At 35.4% G+C, this 9,634-nt stretch overlaps 1 non-coding gene across 1 annotated transcript; it reads right to left on the bottom strand.

The window, feature by feature from the left end:
* Positions 1 to 9,120: 9,120 nt before the first annotated feature.
* On the bottom strand, positions 9,121 to 9,194 carry TRNAN-GUU (transfer RNA asparagine (anticodon GUU)). Its single transcript has one exon. It is a non-coding gene; the product is annotated as a tRNA-Asn (tRNA).
* Positions 9,195 to 9,634: the final 440 nt, after the last annotated feature.

Below are 9,634 nucleotides of genomic sequence, written 5' to 3'. Positions count from 1 at the left end.
TTGATGATGTGGGGATTTGTTGAATAGAGAGGATACTTTCGGTTAGCCTAAACTGGGCTTAGACAGGATCAATTAATTAATTGCCGGCGTATAGGAAGTCCTTAATGAAAACATTGTTTACTGATTTTCCTTTGATTTGATCATCGCGGAATTCCAACATGTTCTGTTGGAGATGAATTGTTTTATACGAAGGGCTTAGAATGGAACGCTGAATTTTGACAATGATGTGGTGTGCAATACCATCAAACGTCAATAAATGGAAAGAATGGAAATTGTTATATTCAAGTCCTAGCGTAATCTGCTGTCCCAATGAAAGCTTATTAAAAGCGGACATGTTGCGAACGAATCAATAACGTTCCTGTTTTATTATATAATTTCCATATTATTTTGGGGCGGAATACTACAGGAATTTATTGTGTAACCACAACACGGCAATTTCTTATCAATTTTCTTCAAAGTTTCCTTACTCTTACTAAACTAATGTATTATTCATTTCGTGTTAATAAGCTCGTGAAATATCAAACTCGGTAAACTAAAATGTGTTTATTAAAGTCAATTTGATTGTTGGGGGCGGTACACCTACGACCACAGCAAACATTTTTTTCGTTTTTAATTATTTTTTTCTGATTCTGTTCTTTTTCATTTGTTTGTCATGCTTTAACCAACTCCTTAAAGGACTTTTTGTGAGTTGGTAATCCTGTCAATTTTAATGTACACTGTAGAAGTAGTAATCTACCCAAATTTCATTTAAATATCTTGAAAACTAACAAAGAAACAAATTTTAATAAAAAAAAGTTAAAAATTCGTCTTAAAATGAAAATTCCTAAAATCTCTATTTCTTGTTCCAAAATTTTGTATTTTGGCACAGGTAATCAACACTTTAAAAATAGTACCCTACTTAACTTTCATTGCAATATTTTAAAAACTAACGAAAATACTAATTTTAATAAAAAAGTTACAAATTTTTGATTTGTCCTAAAATGAAAATTTCTAAAATCTCTTTTTCTTGTTTAAAAATTTTGTACTTTGGCACAGTTAATCGACACTTTAAAAATAGTAACCTCCTCAAATTTCATTAAAATATCTTGAAAACCAACAAAATACGAATTTTAATAAAAAAAGGTAAAAACTTTTAGTTTGTCCAAAAATTGCAATTTCTAAAATCTCTAATTCTTGTTGAAAATTTTCTTACTTTGACACAGTAGTTAATGAACACTTCAAAAATAGTAACCTTCCCAAATTTCACAGTTTTAACTTAAAAACTAATAAAAATACGAATTTTAATAAAAAAAAGTTACAATATTTTGGTTAAAAATTATCAAAATTACAATTTTATTCCCAAACACCAAATTTTGTCAATAAATGCTGTTTAATCATCGCTCTGATGATGGTAGCATTGCTATCGAAACGCGCGTCAGCATTTTTTGACAAAATTTGGTGTTTGAGAATAAAATTGTAATTTTGATAATTTTGTCAACACCAAGAATTAATCCAATAAATTTTCTTTAAAAAAAAAAAATATTTTGGTTCGTTCTAAAATGAAAATTTCTAAAATCTCTAATTCTTGTTAAAACATTTCGTACTTTGGCACAGTTAATGAACACTTCAGAAACACTAACCTCCCCAAATTTCATAGTCTTAACTGAAAAACTAACAAAACTCCGAGTTTTATGAAAAAAAGTTGCAAATATTTGGTTTATGTTTGGATGTGTCTAATCCTGGCAACTTTGTGTTTGAATTACCCATATTAACCAACTTACTACATTCCACTCATTGATTTTTTCCTTAGCTAGTTCAGCTGAACTCCCGAAATCGTCGAGCTTTTTAAGCTTAATCATTGTTTCTCTCTCCCCACCTTTTTCGTAGCGTTGAAATTGGAAATTCTCCCAAGAAGCTTAGACAAATTTGTTCTAATTCCGAGCTTTCATGCAAGTTGAGCTTCTTAAACACTCTTTTTAAAAAGACTTAATAAAATCGGATGTAACGAAAAAATGTAATTTCTTTTTGTTTGTGAACGTCATGGCTCTCTTTGGACCGACTATATTAATTTTTTCTATGGTGTAACCTTTGGTTGAAGAAAAGTTTAGTCTTTGACTGGCATTATTAGAAATATCGAGTTCAGAAAGTGAGTTAATAAGAAGTTTGAATGTGAAAGAATAATGAGGCAGAAACTTACTTCGGTGAAGTTTACCATTTAGTAAAAAGTCGCACTTAATGCGACTTTGATGTTGAATTTATAACGAGTTAAAACAATGGCTAGGTACTGTACTTAATTAAAGTCTGGAATATTAACGGTGGTGGTAAAAACTCTCTGGATCTTGAGGGCATGACGTCACCGCCAAAAATAAGGTCCCGCATGTGCTCGCCTAAAGGCATCCGCAGACATAGTCCAGTTGGTCCAGGCGCAAGTAGCGAACCCATCATTCATCTCACATAATTTGATAACGCCACGCTCTGCTCTTTGAAGATATAATAACATATCGCTCGCAAGCCGCAGGCTGAAACGGGGCAACTAATCACTTGTGCTGTGCAAAAACTGAGCCAAAACGGGCTCCGAACACGCGTACCTCGTGTAGTTTAGGGGAGATAATTGCTAATTATTGGATATGATACACGATTCACTTCATACGAGATACGTAACGATATTACAGTTGGCGATTGTCTGATTTGCGAGGACTGAATTACAATTTTGACCGATAGTGGATTAGTGACCACCGGAGCGATGAACAACAAATTATTACAGGATCGATTCGAATAGAACGTTTGCTTAAACGACATGACTGGAATTCGTAACGTAAAACGTAACCTTCCGGTATATGAAGCGGTACCCGGCTCCAAGGACCAAGATTGCCGGGCTCTGCTCATGCAAATCCTCTTTAGTAGCTTGTTTTCAATTTAAACTTGTTCATTTAAACATTTTCTGCTCCCAGCCCGATATTAGCGAGTAGATAAAACAGCGTCTCGTAAAGAAATTCCCTGTAAACTGACAAAATCCGGAGTTTTGCTTATCTACTTCTTCGCTACTTATTCCAAGTTTGCGAGTAACAAGTTGAGAGCAACTATTTGTGTTGCTTTAGTTATTGCTTACTTAGACTTCTCAAAGGGAATTTCTAACAATATTAAAACGGAAACAAACTAGAAAAAAATTGTCAAAGTCAAGAGCACAACATTTGCATTTAACCCACTTCTTTCTCCTCGGAATTGTTTGCCTCCGTTATTTTGTAAACGAATTAATGACATCACTTGTGTATGTAATTAAGCAAGGGTGAGATTATTTGATTAGAACGGCAACACAAGTGCAAAGACTTTAATTTTATTATTATTATACCAATTTACACCAAGTGTATGTGTTCCGAAACAATAACAATAATTACGCTGTATGAAAACGTAGCATAATGCACTCGGCGACGCCACGACTGGAATTACCACCGCGAAAAAATCATTCCCCGTTTCGTTGTTTGCTTTCTTAGGTGTGTCGACTCGTTGTTTGAAAGGTAGCCACCAACGCCGCCTCCGCAACTCTTTTTATTTCAAACCGCCATAAAGTGCATGTGCATGTTTATAATTAATACGCCACAGCGATTCCATGCGCGCCTTTCTTTCATATTATTTTTCAAAAAAGGATTATCGCATTATGATATACGTGTGTACTCGTCACAGAGGGTTACTATGGCTTTAAAAATTCAAGTGATGTTCAAACTCAGTAAAACAATAACGAACGTGTTATCGTCAGAGTCCAGAAACGTCCGCTTTTTTGGAGGTTTTATTCTCGTTTTGGTTGCATCACTCAAAAATGCTAAAAACGCAGTGGGCTGTAATTATAAATTACTGGAAATTATTAGGTGGATTTGACGTTACTGATTTCAAAACTCAAAAATTTAAATGGCGGTTAATTTTTACTAAAAATTAAAAATTTGAGGCCCTTTAAGAATATAGCGAATATACAAAATTGGCAATTTAAGTTTGACTCCAAAATAAAAAATTCTCAAAAGAAAAAATTGCTATTTGGCTTGATAAAAGTAGCAGAAGTTGTAAGAGGTGAAAATTTCATTGTTATATTATTAAAACCACTAAGAAAGTTTTGGACTTTTAGAAAAAAGTTGGAAATTTGAGTTTGACTTCAAAATAAAAAATTTCTAAATTCCTTCTTACTTGTTGAAAAAATTTGTAAGTTGGCACTTTTGATAAGCGCAGCGAAAGTAGTAAGATCTGAAAATTTCATTGATATATTATTAAAACTAAAAGAGTTTTGGAATTTTAGAAACAAACTGGCAATTTGTGTTCGACTTCAAAACAAAAAATTCTCAGATTTCTCTCAGAAAAATTGATTAATGACACCCATTAATAAACGATTTTTCATGTATTACTAGCGGCCTCATAAGTCAATTTGTGCCGCTGCGCAATGGACAGCATTGCAAAGAAATAAAAAAAAGCGACGTGAATTGGAATCGAACCCGTGACTTTCAAGTTCGCGGGTGGCCACGCATAAGTTTAACTCTCCACGTTTTCTAACAAACTTGTTCGTGAAATAACAATTCTAGCTTCCTAAAAGCGGTTTTAGGAGGAACACTAATGTTGGCACCTATCTAGAACCTTGTATTTCCAAAGGGGGTGGTTAATTAGTAACAGTACGACACGTTTTATGGCTCTCGGTGAAAAAATCAGAGCGACTTAATTGGAACTCTAATTACGGACTTTAATTTAAAAGCAGCCATTTCGAATGGTTAATACTGTATTAAACTATACTGAAGTTAGTTTGGAGGTTTCGTAAAAGCTGCCGAGTCTCAGGTTTAATATAACGGTTTTGCATGACATTTGCATAAAAATAATTAATATCACAGAAATATTGCAAGACGTTTCTATTTATTCAGAAGCAATCACGAACGATTCACTCGAAATAATGAAAAATGACGAGCGAGCGAGTCTGGCTAGATTTAATAAACTTGGGATATTTTCGCTTCTGCGTAACACCGCCAATACACAAAATATTTTCGCTTGTGTGTATCGGGCTGGGCTTCTTGAACTTGCTTTCGTAATTAAAAAGTGAGCAGCATTCGAGCAGGTGGTCCGAATATTCCTTAATCGTCGGTCATAAAATCGCGCTCTTTCCAAGAATTAATTTCTTCTTTTATTGGATGCTATATACAGTTTCCATCCACTCGTTCGATGAAATATTGACGAACCTTCCGCTACTTGATGTCCGCTGAAGCAAGAAACATCCCACCTCATTCATAAAAGAACTTTCATCTGCTCCCCACAATCAAATGAAATCTTGCCGGCGTAATCCCCGAAAATTTAAATGAAATCGGAGATAAACATCACTGAAAGTTAGGAGCATCGGTAGCCAGGTGGTGATCCGCAAGTTTCTTTTACCTGGGACGCCAGGTGAAAATAAAAACCTTTTGGTCAGTGAATAACAGTATTTCGGATTGCAAACGTGACAGCAGGTACTCACAAAAAAGCCGCAGCTTTGTTAGAACGGCAGGGGGCAATTAGGGATTTCTGGACGCACAATGGGGAGGTTGGGCCTCCTTTAAATTCTCTCTAAATTTCGGAGTTTTTAGATATCCATTTTTAAGGTGCCCAAGGACCTTGTTTGGAAGCTGTTTAGTTGTTTTGTACGTTTACAAAAAAAACTGGAGAATTGTATCCGCTTTTAATTATTTTGTTTGCAGCCCTGTAAGAATTAAAGAATATGAGAGAATGGACGATGTATTTCCGTCCAATCTCTTAAAGATCAAAAGTCTCGTTTTCAAAGCAAATTATAAAATTCTTTTCCACAATAATAATAGAAAATTAAATTTCATTATCTACGTACAAAGAGCTTTAACATTTCCACAATTGCGGAGAAACTACACTTGCTCTCTGGAAACTTAACGCTTCCAAATTTAATTAACCCCAGAAGAGCGCCCTCGAAAACAATTCTCAATCAAGAAATCGAAACCCACATTTTAATTTAATCCTCTCTTCAGAAAAACTCTCTGAAAGGAACATATTTCAGTTTCAACGTCTCCTTCAGCATTCAACAAGTTCAAACGAAATTTACAACTCGTGATAGTTTCAAGTTTCAGCTTAACAAAGGACTTGCCTCAAACGTATGGGTCGTCTTGTTCTTTGATTTACAACAGGACGAGGTAACTAGATACAATAGTGTGCTCCTGGGTCTTTGAGTTGCGTAATTTTCTACGTCGATGGCTACGGAAAGCTCCTCTGTCAATTTGATCAATACAAATTTGTCTGGTGTCGGGTGAATTAATTAAGAAATTTCAAACTTTGGCGGGGAAAATTCGCAGCAATTTAGTCCAAGGGACATTGCGTTGGAAAAACGTGGGCAGAAAACAAAGTCGTTAATTAAATTATGTTGTGTAGACTTAACGGTTTGCAAAATTCCGCTCGCATTTAATTTTTCCGTTTAATTGAAAGAGAATGTCCCCTTAGAAAAATTACACCGAAATTGTGTCTCCGGACCCTCGACAATTATTCCACTGTTGCGTCACGCTCGCGTCTACTGCTTTGTGCTTTGAGATGAAATCTGGCCAACAATTCTTGGCACAGAACGAAGAAGTGTTATTAAGATTCAACGCTGCAACCCAGACAAGTCCATCGACGTGACGACGGTTTAAAGTGTAGTCGTGTGCTGGACGACCATCTGCCCATCAAAAAAAACTGATGTTGGTCCACGAGTAAATGGAATCACAGTTTGGATATTGCTCGCATGCACGGCGACCATCAACACGAGATGGAGGCGTTGTCTGGGCATAAATATTGCAGTCTGCATTAGAAAACTGGAGGAAATTCTGCTCTTATCGTAGGCGTGGTTATCTTCTCTTATTATTTTGAATAAAAATTATCAATTTGAGTTTGATTACTAAATAAAAAAATTCTAAATTCCTTCTTTGTTGTAAAAAAAAATTGTAATTTGACACTCTTGATAAGCGTAACGAAAGTAATAAGATATGCAAATTTCATTGCAATATCGGTAAAACTAAAAGAGTTACGGAATTTTGAATAAAAGAATGAAAATTTTCTAAATTCCTTCTCTCTTGTTGAAAAAAATTGTACTTTGGCACTCTTGATAAGCGTGTCGAATGCAGTAAGACCTCAAAATTTCATTGTAATATCGTTAAAACTAAGAGTTATAGAATTTTGGATAAAAATTGGCAATTTTAGTTTGACTTTAAAATAAAATATTTCTAAATTCATTTTTTCTTGTTAAAAAAAATTTGTAATTTGGCACTCTGGATATGCGTATCGAAAGTAGTAAGATTTGAAAATATCATTGTAATACCGGTAAAACTAAAAGTCATGGAATTTTGGATAAAGACGTGGTTATCTTATCTCCAAGCACGAGCTTATCGCCGAGCAGCTGCGAGCTACAGGGTGTTGCCAGAAAAGGTTCTCGACATATGGCGTTCGCTAATCTATTAGCTGTCAGAAGTTAATATTTATACCTGCACGAGTGCAGCACGACAACGTTAATACAATTTCGTGGCCCGATAAATACATAAATAATGTTCGGTGCGATTAATGGAGGAGCACATCTTGTACCTCCCGGGACATTCCAACCCCGAATATTTGGGACAAATTGCTGTTTATTGAACGTGAAGGACCGCCGCTATTGTGCGCAAATTTTAACGACGAGGGATGATTATCTTTAGGCCCGGCGCTCGCTGCGCTCGCTCTCGTCCAATCGTGGCAAAAAATCTCATATTTCCCCAGTCCCACCGCCTCGATCGCTTAAAAAGGGGAGAAACTGTATCAAGGGAGTTCCTTTACGTCACATATTATTATCAGCCCCTAACGGGGTGAATTGAATTCGCTTCCACGGTTTGATATTCAAATGTCGCATTTGAATATTGCGCAAAAAATGATGAAGCTATAAAGAAACGTGTTTTATTAGAACAATTCAGGTCGTGCGACTTAACGGGAGATCAGATAAAATACAGAAAAATGTTTATGGCTGTGTTTTTAATTTCTTTGTTAATTTTTGGTTTTCTCCGACTATATTACCTACGTGAATGACAATAGTGGGAAAATTCGAGCCGTTTCTTGAGAGTGGATGTTATATGTGCATGGTCTATTACTCATGCATTTAATGGCGGTTTCCGTGATTCTACATGTATTCATTACGTCGCCACGTAATGGTCGAGACGAATCATATTTAAAATATGAGACACAAGAACCGAATGTTCATTTTACTATAAAAGTCCGTTTTTATTGCATCGAAATCGAATTAAACCTCCACCAAATTTGCCCCATAAATTTCTAAATATTGCCAAATGTCAACAGATCCAATTGGAATTGATTAATTAGTTATCGAGTGGTGAATGATCATTCCGCTCCCATTGGTCCAATAAAATCGCAATGATTTGCAACAATGACACTCTGGACTAGATTAAATTATTTTTATTAGCCTAGTCCGCGCCATTATTTCAACAACGAACAAATTATGATGTACTTTTTCGGACACTTTTATTGATTAAGTAATAAAGGGATTTTCCATACAAATAAACCCATAATGCGTTTATAATCTGTTATTTCTACCCAATGTTTGATTTTCCCTCCTCGCCAATTTTCGGATCAAAACTGTTCTCAAGAGTATTTTTCTAAGGACGGTCCTTGATTGCTTCCTGTCTTTGTGCCCTTCCTGTCAACTCCCTAATCAGTTACGCCGGTACTGAAATGTCGGGCAGTGGTTATTTTACACACGTGTGGGTTGGGGCAAATTATAGAGGATGGAGTTCTGCTGTCATAAACATATGTTAATTCCACAAATTATTTTTTGGTCGAACCAGCCAATTTCACGTTTTGATCATGCATTTATAAACAGTTTGGTAGATTCTAATTTTCTGCTCAAACAGTAGGTAAATTAAAAATCTAGTTTCATAAAACTCGTATTAAAACACGAGTGCTTTTATGCATGTGCAACGGAAAAGTGTCCTTTGCTGTTCAAAACGATTTGTTTTTTGTAAAATGGATGGAGATACTCTGCAATTCGGAGCAGTCCATAATACAGATGCTCGATTTTCTCGAAGAAAACGAGATAAAAGCGCGCGTAGATTGACTTCAAATTTCGTTATTTTCGGTTGAAATTTTTTCAATTTAGAGAAACAAAAAGTTCGCCCCCGGGTGGGCTCGAACCACCAACCTTTCGGTTAACAGCCGAACGCGCTATCCGATTGCGCCACGGAGGCTGATATCAGAGAATAAACTCGGAAAAGTCGTGACTGATAATAGCGGGCAGTGATAAGAGATGGTTGGAATTTATAGTACTAATATTAAACACAGTGTTAGGTAACTAAACTAGTGTCGCATCAAGGGAGTCTAATTAAAGTAAGTCAGTCCAATTTTGAATTTTTCAAAAATTTAAGTGGTTCTTGGACTAAATGAATAAATTTAGCTCATTTGAAGTTTGAAAGCAAGCGTCGATGCACTTTTGTTTAAAAAAAGTAGAGAAACCAAATGGCCATTATTTTGATCAATTCAACAACAATCATATGTAGAAATAGAAAAATTTTATATCACGAACGAAAATTTTCCAAAATTCGAAATTTCGAAGTTCTGTAATTTAGTTCATTTTATAGGCCCCTTCAAAGCAATAAATTCCCCAAATTTCATTGCTTTAACGTTAAAA

Source organism: Gnatocerus cornutus, chromosome 9 (genome assembly GCF_029298725.1).
Source record: "Gnatocerus cornutus isolate USDA-ARS CGAHR chromosome 9, icGnaCorn1.1, whole genome shotgun sequence".
NCBI lineage: Eukaryota > Metazoa > Arthropoda > Insecta > Coleoptera > Tenebrionidae > Gnatocerus > Gnatocerus cornutus.
The sequence above is the reverse complement of the archived record's forward strand: the minus strand, read 5'-3'. Positions and strand labels throughout refer to the sequence as shown.